This window comes from Amblyomma americanum, chromosome 5 (genome assembly GCF_052857255.1).
Source record: "Amblyomma americanum isolate KBUSLIRL-KWMA chromosome 5, ASM5285725v1, whole genome shotgun sequence".
NCBI classification, from domain to species: Eukaryota; Metazoa; Arthropoda; class Arachnida; order Ixodida; family Ixodidae; genus Amblyomma; species Amblyomma americanum.
In genome coordinates this window covers 10,533,061-10,547,804 of record NC_135501.1, presented here as the reverse complement: position 1 = coordinate 10,547,804, position 14,744 = coordinate 10,533,061, and positions in this window count along the sequence as shown.

Sequence of the window (14,744 nt, the reverse complement as noted above, 5' to 3'; positions counted from 1 at the left end):
CGGCACAAGAAGACAACACACACACGACACAAGCGCAGACTAACAACGGTATATTCCTTACGGAAGATGCGTTTATATACGCAACGTCAATTTTTTCGAAAAATACTGTGTCGTGGTGATGGTCACGTGTTTAATGATGGGAAGGTTGCATTTTTCAAAAAACTGACGTTGCGTATATAAACGCATCTTCCGTATGGAATAAAAAGTTGTTAGTTTGCGCTTGTGTCGTGTCTGTCTGTGTTGTCTTCTTGTGCCGTTTTTATTCTTTATTCTTTATTCAAGAGTTACCCCGCATTTGCCCGAAGGCGTTATAGCAGGGGGGTTACAGATTGGCAAAAAATACATCTTCACTTGCAGAGCACACTTGCTCCTCGGAAAGTCGGTTCCACTGTTGCACTGTTTTAACAAAAAATGAATTTGCAAACAAGTTCGTCTTGGTACGGTACTCTCTAATTTTACGGGAATGGTCATGTCGTTGAGAAACGTAAAAGGGCTGTTTTAAGTAATTTTCAAAATCAATCCCCGTTTTTCCGTGAACTATTAAGTACAGCAATTTTAGTCTCAATTTTCTTCTACGGGAAGCGAGTGGTTCCCATTGCAATTCTTTTTTCATTGCTGTACAACTATCCCTTCGCCCGTACCTGCCCAAGACGAACCTTGCCGCTCTGTTATGAATTTTTTCAAGTTTTTCAATTAACACCCGATGTGCAGGGTCCCATACAATACAGGCATATTCAATGATAGGTCGAACACAAGAGAGAAAAGCAGTTTTCTTGAGGTTTGGCTGCGAAGACCTTAAACTCCGCTGTATGAAATTTAGTGCCCTACCGGCTTTGGTAACCACATGATCCACGTGAGCATTCCAGGAACAGTCATCCGTTAGTATAACACCTAAGTATCTGTAAGTACATTTCTGTGTGATCAATTCATTACTTATGCGATACTGAGCTTGGACTTTGATTTTTTTTCGTGAAAAACAAAGATGAGCGCATTTCTCCGTATTCAAAGACATTTTCCATTTCAGACACCAATCGTGGATAAGTGGTAAGTCAGTTTGCAGTTGAACGACGTCATTGGCATTGTTAATTTTCTTGTACAAAACGCAGTCATCTGCAAACAGACGTATACTTGAGGAGATACCGAGTGAAATATCATTTATATAGATTAAGAACAGGAGTGGCCCCAGGACCGACCCCTGTGGGACCCCTGATGTCACATCAACGTAATCTGAACATACACCATTAAGGACTACACGTTGGCGGCGGCCGAGCAAATAATTCTGAATCCATACTATAACAGCTGTGTCCAGATTCAACATTTTTAGTTTATAGAGAAGGAGTGGGTGTGACACAGTGTCAAACGCTTTCCGGAAATCCAGAAATATGCAGTCTGTTTGGCCCCCGCGGTCAACTTCAGATACAAGTTCGTGATAAAATTCAACAAGTTGAGTAGTACATGATAAATGTTTCCGGAACCCATGTTGTTCCTTCATCAGCAAATCATTCTTTACCAGGTGGTTCATTATTTCTGTGTATAAGATGTGCTCAAAAATTTTGCATGAAACTGATGTTAGAGAAATAGGCCTGTAATTTGATACATCTTTTCTTGATCCGCCTTTGTGAATCGGGACCACATGAGCTATCTTCCAGTCGTGTGGTAAAAGACCTGTATCCAAAGATTTTTTATAAATAAGGCATAGATACTGTGAGATAGGATAAGCACAGTTCTTTAGCAACCGGGGTGATATGCCGTCAGGATCACAGGCCTTTGATTCATCTATATCCTCTAGGAGCGCTAGAATCCCTCTTACACTTATTTCGACTGGCGGCATTGCTGGCGCATAACTTGTGTAATGTTGGTGACTGTTGATATGGTTAGGGGAGAAAACAGACTTGAAGTGATTATTAAAACACGTTGCCTTCTCTAAGTCACCTGAGATGACCTGTTTATTATAAACGATTTCACCTACACCAGATGAATCTGTTCCACACTTCCTTAAGTAGTGCCAAAAAAGTTTAGGGTTTTTCTTCATTTTAACGTCCAGCGTTTTAAAGTACTCCTCTTTCGCAGTTTTTAGTTTTTCTTTGTGCTCACGCGTTAGTACAAGTAGCACGCAGCGCATTCCTTCGCAAAACAGGAAGTGTTCTCCGTTTTGCAATTAAATTTGCTTTAGCGTAACCTTTATTGCCATCAGGGCGCGCTGGCAGTCGTATCGCTGGAACATGGCGGCCTGCAAGAAAACAGCTGATTCCATGGCTAGTTCCTGTTTTTTTGCGTCTCCTCTAAAATCAAGGTACTTTGCGGATGTCTTAAGTGCGCGGAAAAATCTGTTTGAAGGCAGTGAATGCTACGGACCTGCCGAGATCAACTTGCATGGAGCGGTAGGCTCGAAAATCGACGAAGAAAACTGTGTTCTCGGTCGGCGCCTACTATGGATGACCGAGTGACGACTCGTTGTGTTTATTTCTCTTTATAAAATACCAGACAACCGTGAAGCATCAAACAGAAGCAACTGCCGACAGGCAGGTAGAGCTGCTGATAGCTTGCAATCTTGGTGCGGGAAATGAGAGCCGACACGGCCTGCCGCAGTGGCAACAATCACTCTTCTGCGTCGTAACCAAGTGATGCCACTCACATCGGGCTAAGCACTCGATGTTCCGTAGGTGTTTTTGTTTGCTCCGTTCGGCTGATGTTCAGTGTTGCGGTATTTTGTTTTCCTGTGGAATATGCAGAAATTGCGATGTTAATGCTCCACTTAGTTTGTTTAGGGAGAAATGAAGCACTTGATTTGATAACATTGCTACTGTCACCGAGGAGGGAACAAGCTTTTTCCATTAACGTCATTTGCTGATCTTCTAGTAGATCCGAGGTCAACCAGGAAAGAAGATGGTTGTATCTCTTGTGTAGAAGCTAATTGGAACAGGGCAGAAAGTTGAGCAAGTTTGTTCACATTCGCTGGTACACAGCGCTTGAATTCTCCATAATGAATGTGTAGAGGCAATGTAAAAGTTTGCGTATGATCCAAGGCAGGGAGGTAGGTTGGACAGGGCAGTAATGTGTTATCGTATTTTGCACAGCACGTGGAGTGACCTTGGTATTGCTGGGTTTGGCGAGGACAGTGTTTGAATGGCTTTAAATACTTTACATAGCTTCTAACAACATGCACTTCCATTCATCTCGGAAGAACACTTCGGTTTTTTTTCTAATTATGGTCCATGTTATCTGAGGCACCCTGTATAGAGCCCACTCCAGTATGAAAGGAAACAACTAGTTGAAAATGACTAGGATATTAAATACTTAGAGAAACAGTAGCTTGAAAACAGTTGCACTTGTCGCACATATTACGTGATAGCATAAGGAGCTTGTCGGATCATTTGGCATTGTCACTGTCTCGTGTCATCATGGGCAAGACTTTATAGCCTTCTGTTATCGCATACCAAGCTAGGTGTCAGTTATAGGGCAACAACGGAGTGCTGAAAATTTCCCATAATGGAGCTGCCTGTATATTCTTAGAGCTGTAGAGCTTTCCCAGTAACGGTGTTGCATGTTTTGTAATTGTAAAATTACCTCTCTCACACACCATCTCCTCGATGATGTGTCTGTGATGTTTATACATCTTTGTCTATTAGTGCAGATGTTCTAGTCATTGCAGCCACCCCTTCTTACAATATTTATTGTGAATTGTTGTACAGCGCATAATAAATGTTGCATTATATCCTTGCAGTAGGTACAGCTTTTAGCACAGAGTGAAACCCCTAGTCACATACCATCAAGCTGAAAGCTTAGCTTTGGTATTTAGACATCTTATATGTGCCCAAATGTTTTCTAGTCCAAAAAATGCATTATGTAGACTGTATAATGCAGTATTTATTGCACAGGTAGCCTCCGTGTGAAATGAAACAGGCACTTTGAACTCAATTTTTGATTTTTTTTCTTATCTGCACTTGGAAATGCCATATGGTAGTTGTACATCAAGGTAAAGTATGCTTGTGTGTACACTGCCTTTTCTGCAATAAACACTAGTGTCAAATGCTGTGCCTAAAAAAATAAATGCACTTAATGAATGTAATATGCAATAAAAAAAGCTTTGGTGGTGCTTTTTGATTCCAACAAGCGTCACAAATATTTCGTGCCTTACTCCAGCACTGCACTTTTGGTTCATGCATGTTCATCACACGGGTAATAACCACAGGCACTCCACCAAGCTGGAGCGATAGAATGGAAGGTGCAGATGGGCTGACATAAGCATTGGCAAGAGACAGTGCACAATGATGTTGTTCACATAATGGGCTTCAACATTTTTCCCGCCTTCAGAAAGAGACTGCAACACGCTGCTGAGTGACTGAGAGGCATACTGGCAAACACACTCAATGAAGTGGCAGCCGATGGGGGACTTGTCACTGCAATTGTCTCCTTGGCCGCACATAGGTTGGCCAAGGGCACAACCACATCACAAACTTGCAGATGTGTGTTGTGCACTGACATGAGGCAATGACAGTGGCAATAGGAGCAGTGACTGATATGACTCTCCACGCCAGCATGGTGAGTCGCTGCTAGACGCTAGAGTTTCCACCGCAACTGTCGCAGCACCACTCTAGGTACGCGTGCCTCTGGAGACGGGTCGTCCTACAGAGGCTGAAAATACAGTAGCGCATTGCTCTTCCCATGAGGTAGGTGAGGAGGGATCCTGTCTCTACGAGGAGGCCACCATTTAGAGGTGGCTCGTTGTTACCAGGGTCAGTGGCAGTGCCGCCTGCACCCTTTGCTGACATGGGCGCGTCCAAACAGAGGCTTTGAAGTGCAGCACGTGCGGCGGTGATGCGCACTATCCACTCCCACTGGCAGGGCTCTTCGACGTTCTGATGCAGCGCTCAACCAAAAACTGCTTGAAAGCATGTGGCGTGTTGTATAGGCCTTCTGCTGAGTTGGGTCTTTGATGCCACACTACTGGCGCAAGCAGCCAAGGCTCCAGTGGGTAGAAATTGGCTCCTGCAATACAAAACATGACGCAGTTAAGCATGTCCTTTCTCGGTAATCTCAACAGCATTACAGGAAGCTATACTATGAAATAGAGATTCGTGCTAAGTAGCCCACAGCCGGACCTTTACCATTATACTGATATAAATGATGTGCTATGATTGCCTGCACGATACAATGGCCGTCAGGTGCATTTTACCTTGGTTTCTTAGACATGTATTTCAACAATGTTATGTGTGTTCTGTGTTTCTGCTGCAATTATAAACAAAATGGCGACAATACACTGTATAATACTGTAACGTGATTGCATAGGTGTAACTAGACCGACTGATTCTTATAGCTTTAGCAGATCTGGGCAAATGCATAATGCTGGAGCTCAATATTTGCGACGGGGGTGGCCCGAAGGTTGACACGGCTTTTTCCAGTTACCCAGAAAAAACTCACCGTCGTCCAGCAGGCCTTCCTCCGCCTTGGAGTGCCGCCAGACGAACGCGTCGTGGAAGGCTGCGGGTCAGCGCGTGTCCACGGCCAGATTGCACATGTTCACGCCACAGATTTGAGAAAAAACACGCACAGCACGAACTTACTCCCGTTGCCGAGGCACGCACTGATAACCGAACTCATGCGGTCAAAAACAGTGGCCGAGTTCTACTCACTGTCATGTTAGCAGCGTAGAACCCCTTGCGGCTTGTTCGTAGCACTGCCTCGCGGCTCCCTGATGGCGCTGAGTATGAAATCGACACACCCGACGACGCCGGGGATGCCGCCACGGCGAAAGTTTAGGCAAAGGAAGCCCTCCTTCGCCGCCGCCTTCCCTTCGGGTCTCCCCGGAAAGCGAACACACCCCTTCTGTGACCCAGCGTTCACATTGGTCTCCGCCACCCGCCGCCAACACTTGTTCACAGTCGGTTGGGCTGCGCCGACGCTTTCTTCATTTCCTACGGTGCCTGGACACCCACCGGTGGCGAAGAAGCGCAGCGCGCACAGCAACTGCCGCTCCACTGACAGCGCACTCACTTTGCCGAAACGCACGAAAAGCAGTCATTCATCTTGTGTAATGGGCTTTAAGAAGTTAACAATAAAACAAATCTAAAAAATTGGAAAGTAAATATTTATGTCGCGCAAGATAAATCAACACTTGTCTCACAGTTAATGAAGCAGCCGCAAAGCGACTGTAGCAGTGACTAGCAGCATGGCGGCCTGCACTGACAAATACTTCGCTCAGGATTAATATTACGGATATAGAGCCGGCACTTCCAACATTCAGACACGCTTCAAACCTCGGCAGGGGATCATGGCTCGAGTCTTCGAAAGGAACACGAAAATATCGAGCAGCGTGGGCCCGATGCGCCCCACACAGCAAGAACGAAAGATGGCCCTTCGCTTGGGACGACATATCGGCGTTACTCATGACTCAGCACGTCTGTTGACGAGACTGTAGATAACCCAACCTTTCTGAAGGTACCCGCTGGATTGGAAGAAGAGGATCGTGCTTCTTTTCCACATGTCTGCGACTTTCTTTTTTGGCGACACTTAGCGCAAGCGCGAGTGCTGCCATGGGTTTGAGCAAGTCTTGAAAAGCTGCATTTCAAAATTCGCAAAGACAGAAAGCTGACGATGACCACAACGAAACCAATTACTATCGTGGCTACTCGCTCGAGGTAAGCTTGAATTTTACGCTGCTGACTGAACTGTTCAAATCTATTTTTTCACCTAACTTTCCTGCATGCTAAAGGTCAGAATCTAGAGGCAAGTAATTCAGAGAACGAGTTATACCTCAGCGACGATTCAGCGCATCTAGTCATTAAACCGGAAATTTAGCGAATGCCCACTGCGGGAGTAAAATGTTTCTATCGAATGGACCTAACATTTCTAATGCTGTCATTATATGGCAGTTCCTTCGACTTTGTATTTCCCACATACCACGGCACCATGAGATGTGGCTCACTCACACTCGCAACCACTCACTCAGACTCTTGTCCACTTACAATCGCTCTTCATCAGCCTGACTACGCCCAAAGCAGGACCAAAGCTTCTCCCATATATCTCCAATTAACCCTATCCTGTGCCAACTGCCGGCACGGTTTCTATCCACGCAAACTTCTTAATCTCATTCGCCCACCTAACTTTCTGCCGCCCCCTGCTGTGTTTGCATTCAATTGGTTTGCTGATATGGGAGGTTCTGGCCAAATACAGCACGAGGGTGGCAAAATCCCATTCTGGTGAGGGAGTGTGTTGTCGGTTCTGGTCACCGAGGTCAGGCCGCACCCCACGACTGATAATGCAATTCCACCGACACGCGGAATTTTTTTTAAAACCGATCGAGAATTGCGTGGCACAGGGATTCGAACCCTGGTTCTTTCACTCACTCAGCTCACTCGCTTTTAGGCCTACCTGCCTTAACATCTACTTAGTTACTCATGTTCGGAGATTTACGTTCGTTCCCTGTTTCGTTGTTTGCTGACAACGGAAGAGATGAGATTACCGCCACGGCCGACGACGAACGTGGCTCGCCTAGCATTATTAAGCTTGGTACCAGCGTAAGTGGAAGACCATACACAGAAGAGGCACGCAGGGCAATCACTGGCCCGTGTGCCTCTTCTGTGTCTTTTTACTTAAGTTGGTGCCAAGCTTAATAATGAATACCGAACTCGCTCAACTTTCTGCATTACTTGAAGTCCCTTAGCGTAGGCTGGGTTGCACAGATATGGTGGTGAGCCGCCCAGGGCTGTCAGGCTCTTGTCCAATTTTCACAGTTTTGACGCTTGAATGAAGTGGTTACTTGTCACGCATCTTCCATGGCCCGAACCAATGTTATGCATGACTACTCCTGCGTTTGCTGCTAAGACGATGAGTGCCTTGCTTGTTTACGGCAGCTGAGATGCTTAGAAGCGTTGGCTTGGACTGTGGGGTTTTACAGCCCAAAGCGACTAAGGTTATGAGAGACGCCATAGTGGAGGGCTGCGGATAATTTCGACCACCTCGGGCTGTTTAACGGGCACCGACATCGCAGAGTACACGAGTGCAGCGTTTTGACTTGAAATGCTACCGCCACTGCCGGGATCGAACCCACATCTTTTGGGTTAGCAGCAGAGCACCGTAACCACTGAGCCATCGCGGCGGCGAAACCGAAACAGGTGAGAGAAGAAATTCAATGTGGTTTAAGTTTGGTTTTATAGGTTGAACACCCCAAGGCTAATCAGGCCATGAGGGTCGCTATGGGAGAGGGCACCGAATAATTTCAACCACCTGGAGTTCATTGACGTGCAGAGACATTGCACAGTACATGAACCTCTAGAATTTTACCTCAATTGAAATGTGACCACCGCAGCAGGGATTTACCCCGTGTCAGAAGAAAATCAATTATAAATTATACAGCAGTCATAGGCAAACGCCACACGGTGATCCATATACACTAATGTATGGCGCATCATTCGAAAGAAGGAAACACACAGCTGCAGTTGCGAGCCGAAAAAGCTTTGCATTATTGCATTTGTGTTTAGTAGAGGCACAAAAGAGTGAGCAGGTCAAAGATGTATGGGTAGTTTCTTCGGAATTCACATTAAAGGGACTATTAAAGAGAATATGCTTCACATAAAGAGAATATGCTAACATTACATGTTTCCCGTATACAGGCACCAGCGTAGCCGCACTGGAAAGTGTGCAGCGAAAAGCTGCGCGATTTATCTATAACCAGTACAGGCGCACAGATTCACCTACTGAACTTTTGCATCGCGCAGGACTTCAGCCTTTATCTATCCAATCGAAACTGCACCGCTTGAAATTCCTATACTTACTTCTGCACAATTCATTTAAGCTTAACTCTGAAGACTTCGTCAATATAAGCCACTCCATAATCACCCGCCGCAAACATCCTCTTACACTTGAAGAATTTTTTTGTTGCAATAACACATTCTATTTTTCCTTTTTTCCGCGAGCAGTGCGCGAATGGAATGCCCTTGACGCTTCGATTGTAATGCAGCCGACAGTCCTCAAATTTTTGGAGCTTGCCGAGCTGAGTATGCTGCCACAAAACTGACTAAATATTGTTAAAATGTTCCCGATATGTACTGCGTTCTGTATAACTGATTACCGCGAATTCGTTTGTTCTTGTCTTGATTTAAGTAGACCCATCCTTTTCATTGTACAACTGCTTACTGTTATATAATTGTTTTATCTAGAAGTTGGGTATTTTTTACATCCGCCCACCCCTGTAAAAACCCCGGTTGAGGTTGACAGTATGTTGAAATAAAAAAAAAACGAGCCTACAGGTTGTGGTGGAGATGATGTGTTGCCTTATGTAGTAGAATTGAGCTTTGCAATATGAAACAAAGATTTATAATTTTAATTTTTTTGTTGAAAATTGCATAAAAAAGAAATGCCACGTTGCAGCGACACCTTGCCACTATATCAGTGTATCCCACGATGTGACCACATCTCAGTAAAATATTATATTTGTTGAGAGCAGAATTTGTTTTTTCTCTCGGAAGTGTTCGTCATATTTTATTTTAGTTTACGCTCTCTCGAATGCGTCCTTCAATGGAAAGGAATCCTCCCTTCGCACTGCCAATGAGGTGCTTCGAGCTTTCGTCACCAGATGCCGCCAAAATGTTCTGCATTTATTGGTTGAAGCAGTAACAGAAGTTTCGTCCACAAGGCGCACATCACTGCGCCATAACAGCTTTTGGTACGAAAACTGGAATGGATGCTTTTTTATAAAAGAAAATGGTAAAATTACTGTCTGGCAGGTGTGATCTTCATTACTTTTCAAAATGCATCACTTTTGTCGGCCTGAAATGGCCATCCACTCAATGTTCATGGTTTCCAGCTTATTCGGGAAACATAAAAACGGGCATTCGGTGATCAAAAAGTTTTCAATTACAATCTTCAAGAGCGTTTCTGACAAAAGTGTTGTCGAATTGAGTACCTTAGAAACACGTTTTCCACTGTGATGAAAAAACTTGCATGCTTAAAGCTCAGTTGTTGGCGCGCTTGCAGATTGAGAGACAGGTAGAGTGCTGTGAAGCATGCAGATTCTGGATGCTTGACAATATCATACTGAGCACAACTCTGTAATGCATACGACTCATGCGTCACACACTGTGTGTGTATTTGACAAGGTGTAGAACACATGAACTGTCCAGAGAAGCAGCTGTGAGCATGTTGTGCCGATGGTTTTATGCTGTAGACATCAGGTGTCCCAAGTCAAGCAGCCAACAGGAGAGGTGTCCTACCAAGGTGAGGGTAATTACAGCCCTTGCAAAACTCCTGATAATGGTGTTGAAGAGCCCCAGAACTCTCCATCAACAGCAGCCAGCAACGCTCTTGGTGGTGCCCCATCACAACCATTGGCTACCAACAAACCCAACAGACATTCCAAAATAATGCAGAGGACCCTTTCAACCTCACATTACTAACTGTCTACACTGAGTCAGGAAATTATTTGCAAAAATTCTGCCCAGGATGGTATAAAGGGCACCCCTGGCTCAGCAATAGAAAGAAAAAGATATGGCGTGTTGCTTTTCCTATGCAGGTTTCCCACCCTAAAAAGACTGATTTATATTTTGTACCCACAGGTTGCAGAACATGCAAGAAAGCATGGAAAGTATCAAAGCCATTTAACCGTTTTCACCCTGGTGTCTTCGCGTGAGAGCAAATATTTTTTGATGTCCAATATTCACGAGTCACCGAGAATAAACTTGCAACTGGTACCGAAAAGGCGGTCCACACTTCGTGCTGTTGTACTTTTTGCTGTGCTTTAAATTGACGACAAAGATGGCGCACAATATAAATCTACAATGTTGTGAGGCGCAATTGTTCCAATATTGTTTATTCTCTAAATTATAGCTTCAGTATGCTAAGAATTTTGCAGCTTTTCTTCACCCTTACTGATACAGTAACCGTACCATAGAGTCTTCTGCCTGATAATAATAACAGTATAGAGGACTGTTGTTTACCGAACCAGAGAACAGGCCAATCAGACAGAAGCTGACAATATTCAACTCCTTAATTGTGCAGCAGGGAAGAGAGACATTGCAGAAACTTGCTAATATGCTCAACAGGATGGAGTTGTAGCGCCCTCTCTTGGGCGGCGCCGACAACCCGGCTAGCGCGCGCCACCCTGCGAAGAGAATAAAGACGGCACCTGGTCGTGGCTCGTGCAGCCACGGCTAGGCAGTTCTGTTCTGGTGTCGGCTCGTAGCAGTGGTCTCGTTTCCTTCGCTCCTGAGGCGTTAAGCCTACATTGTGGTGACCCGTTGAGCCGCGCCTTCTCCATCAGCTGAGTTCCTGGATGGCTTACTGGCAGAACCCAGCCTTCGACCCGCTGCTTCCGGCGTTCCGGCCTCAAGGCATCGGCGGGTGGTTCACTCAATTCGAGGCGGCGCTGTACCTGAACGGCATCCCCACCCAGCCGTTAAAACACGCCGTCCTCTGCGATATCCTCCCGCCCGACCTGCTGCGCCTACCAGCCTGCCTTGCCTTGGGCAGCCGGCCGTACGACTAGCTGCGCGCTGCCATTCTGGAGGACTTCGGCATCTCCTACTGCCCGCTGCCGCTCTACGACGCTGCAGACCCCCTGTCGCCGCCGCCAGCAGCTGGCGCAGAACCAGCCTCGGTCTCACCCACGCCACCTTCGCCCCAGCCCTGCCCGCCTCGGCAGGCCCTGGCCGCTAGCTCCTCGCCACTCCACCTCTGCGTCTCCGGCGCCGCCGTCCATCGTCACGACTCACGAGCCCTTCCTGCAGGCTCGGAGCGCCCGGCGCCCCTGGCCCCACCTTCGGCCTTGGCTCTCCCGGCGCCGCCAGCCCTGCCGGCGTCTCCTGCCCACCAGGTGTCATCGGCCCTCCCGACAGCCTCGGCACACCCAGCGCCCCCAGCCATCCTGGCGGTCTCGGCCCTCCCGGTGGCCTCGGCTCTCCCTGTGCTCACGGCCCTCTCGGCGGCCGTGGCACTCCCGGCAGCTCTGCCACTCCAGGCGCCTCCTATTGCCGCTACCTCGCCAGCGTCCTCCTACGTGCACGGCTCGGCGCCAAGGGCGCCACTCGTGCGGACGCCCGTCACGTTCAAGTCAATCGCTCCAAGGCTGTCTGTGAGCGTGTCCCAGCACCCCATGCAGTCCACCACAGCTACTCCCTACCTGGAATCTCGATGCGCCTCCCATAGCCGCCCCTCTGGGTACCAGGCAGCTCAGCCCGGCGTCAGCTGCGCTACACACCTAGATCCCTCTGCTGCACCACCTTTCATGCGTCGGCCAACAGCTGCTGCACCTGAACCACTGGCACTTGGTGCATTTCGCAGGCCGACCCGGATGACCCATCTTCTTCACATTCCCCTCCGCGTCCCTCGACGCCCTCCGAAAGCTCGGCCTCAACGCCACAGCCAGAGTCGCCCTCCTGAGCCTCACCTTCAGACCCCGGCCGGCCTTCCGTCCGTTTCGACTTCCAGTCTAGGCGGGGGGCCCTGTAGCACCCTCTCTTGGGCGGCGCCGACAACCCGGCTAGCGCGCGCCACCCTGCGAAGAGAATAAAGACGGCACCTGGTCGTGGCTCGTGCAGCCACGGCTAGGCAGTTCTGTTCTGGTGTCGGCTCGTAGCAGTCAGTGGTCTCGTTTCCTTCGCTCCTGAGGCGTTAAGCCTACAGAGTCGATAGAGCAGAAAATGAACATTCACAGTTTAATACAAGACGATATCTTAGAAACGGTACAAGAGTAAGCGGTAAGAGTTGCCAGCATAGAAGAATAAACGAAATTTTATCAGGGCAGTACGATGACATCATAGAAAAAACTACAGAAAATGAAAAAAAAACATTGGAGAGCTTTGTAAACACATGTGCGAATTTCACGAACAACTGGATAAAAGTGACCATGAGACGAAACAACTGAAGATAGCTGTAAATGATGTTGAACAGTATTCATGGCGAAAGAACTTTGAAATACACGGCGTCCCTTTCAAAGAAAATGAACATATCTTCAGTGTTTTGGTATCCCTTTCACAAAAGAATGGTTTGCCCACACCATATTCCGAGAGTGTCGAAACTGCTCACAGCCTAAAAGCTAAAGAAGGAAAAATTCCAGTAATCTTGGTCCGCTTCAATGATCGAAATGTTCGCAATTCATGGCCCGAAAAGACAGATGAATTGAAATCGGAAGACATTTACATCAACGACAGCCTGACTCGTCATGTTCGGCAGTTGTGGTGTGCTGCAAAATCAAAAGCGCGTGGAAGAGATTTCAAATTCACGTGTACAAGAAACGGCATGGTCTTCATGAGAAAGAAAGAGGGAGACAAAGTCATTCGAAATCAGTCATTAGATGACTTAGAAGAAGTGTAATGGGTGCACAAATTTTACAGCCCTATACGGTTGGCACGCAAATCAGTTTACTTTCAAAGAAGGGTATAAGAAACGCGTATATTTACTTCATGTCGATATAAAAAGTATTCGTAACCATTGGAATTAGTTTCTTCTACATTTATGCGAGAAGCCAGAGCAAAAAGATGTAATAGCGTTGACAGAAATAAATGCGGATGAACCCACATGCAAAACATGAGTTGTAATCTTATCAGTCATATTACTTTTGCTGTGAAACTGGTCGGGGAGGCCGCATTCTGCTTTACATTAGAAACGAATGGATTACTGAACGCATCGCCATATCTACACAACACATGGAAACAGTGATTGTAAACATGACGTCTGATGAATACGCTTTTGTCATCTGTGTAGTTTACCGTCCGCCTAGCGGGCCGATAGGCGAGTTCTTGTTCGAGTTTGAAAAACTTCTGGAAAAACTTGACCATAGGGACAATTTACTACTAGCAGGTGATTTCAGTATAGATACTCTGTGCTTGAAGAAAGTCTGAGTAAGTGACTACCTGGATACTTTAGCCAATTGTAATTTAGAACACGTAATCACTGGTGTTACGCGCGAAGAATATATGAAGGAAAAACTTACCAGATCATGCATTGATCATATTGTGTTTAGAAGTCATATTTTAACATATTTATTCGATATTGTGAGTAAAAAATTAGTGGATCATTACTATACCTCCCTAGTGCATTTAAATGACGGCATAGGTGCAGATGCTGGAACAGTTATGCGCGCCATCGAAATTGTTGACAATAGGTCGTTGATATGATTCAGAGCTACGACTGCAATCCACTGTCAGCCGATGATAATATAGAACTATATCACAAGGTTTTAAACAAATTTAATGAAGTATAGAAAAACTCAAGCAAGCGAGTGAAAATAAAACAAAGAAAGATAAAAATAAATTGATCACCGAAAAGATTTTAGAGCCTAGAAGGGTCAGGGTTCGGGCTAGTGGGTAATCAGCATGAGGATTCATAGCGCACAGAATACACAGGACACAACACAAGCGCTTACTTCCACTGAATGATCTTTATTTGGCGCTGACAGCCTTATAAAGGTCAGGTATTGTGCACGTACAAACAACTAACAATGATTATCTTGTCAAGGTCATGATGTGTCAAGGAAAGAAGAAAACAAAAACAATAAAACCATTAAAAAAATAAAAAGATATCAAAAATAAAAACAATAACAACCTACCAAACAGTGCACAAGTTTCACACTTTCGCCCTCTGCCTTGCACCTAAGAAAGCTAAGTCTTTCAGCTAAGTCTAAAGCTAAGTCTTTAGAGCCTATTTTTTTTCAGTAAAAAGCTTGAAAAAGATGTAACAATAAACCTTACGGTGATACTCCAAGGAAAGTGTTTCGTGCCCTAAGTAGTCAGGTTACAGTAGGCTTAGAT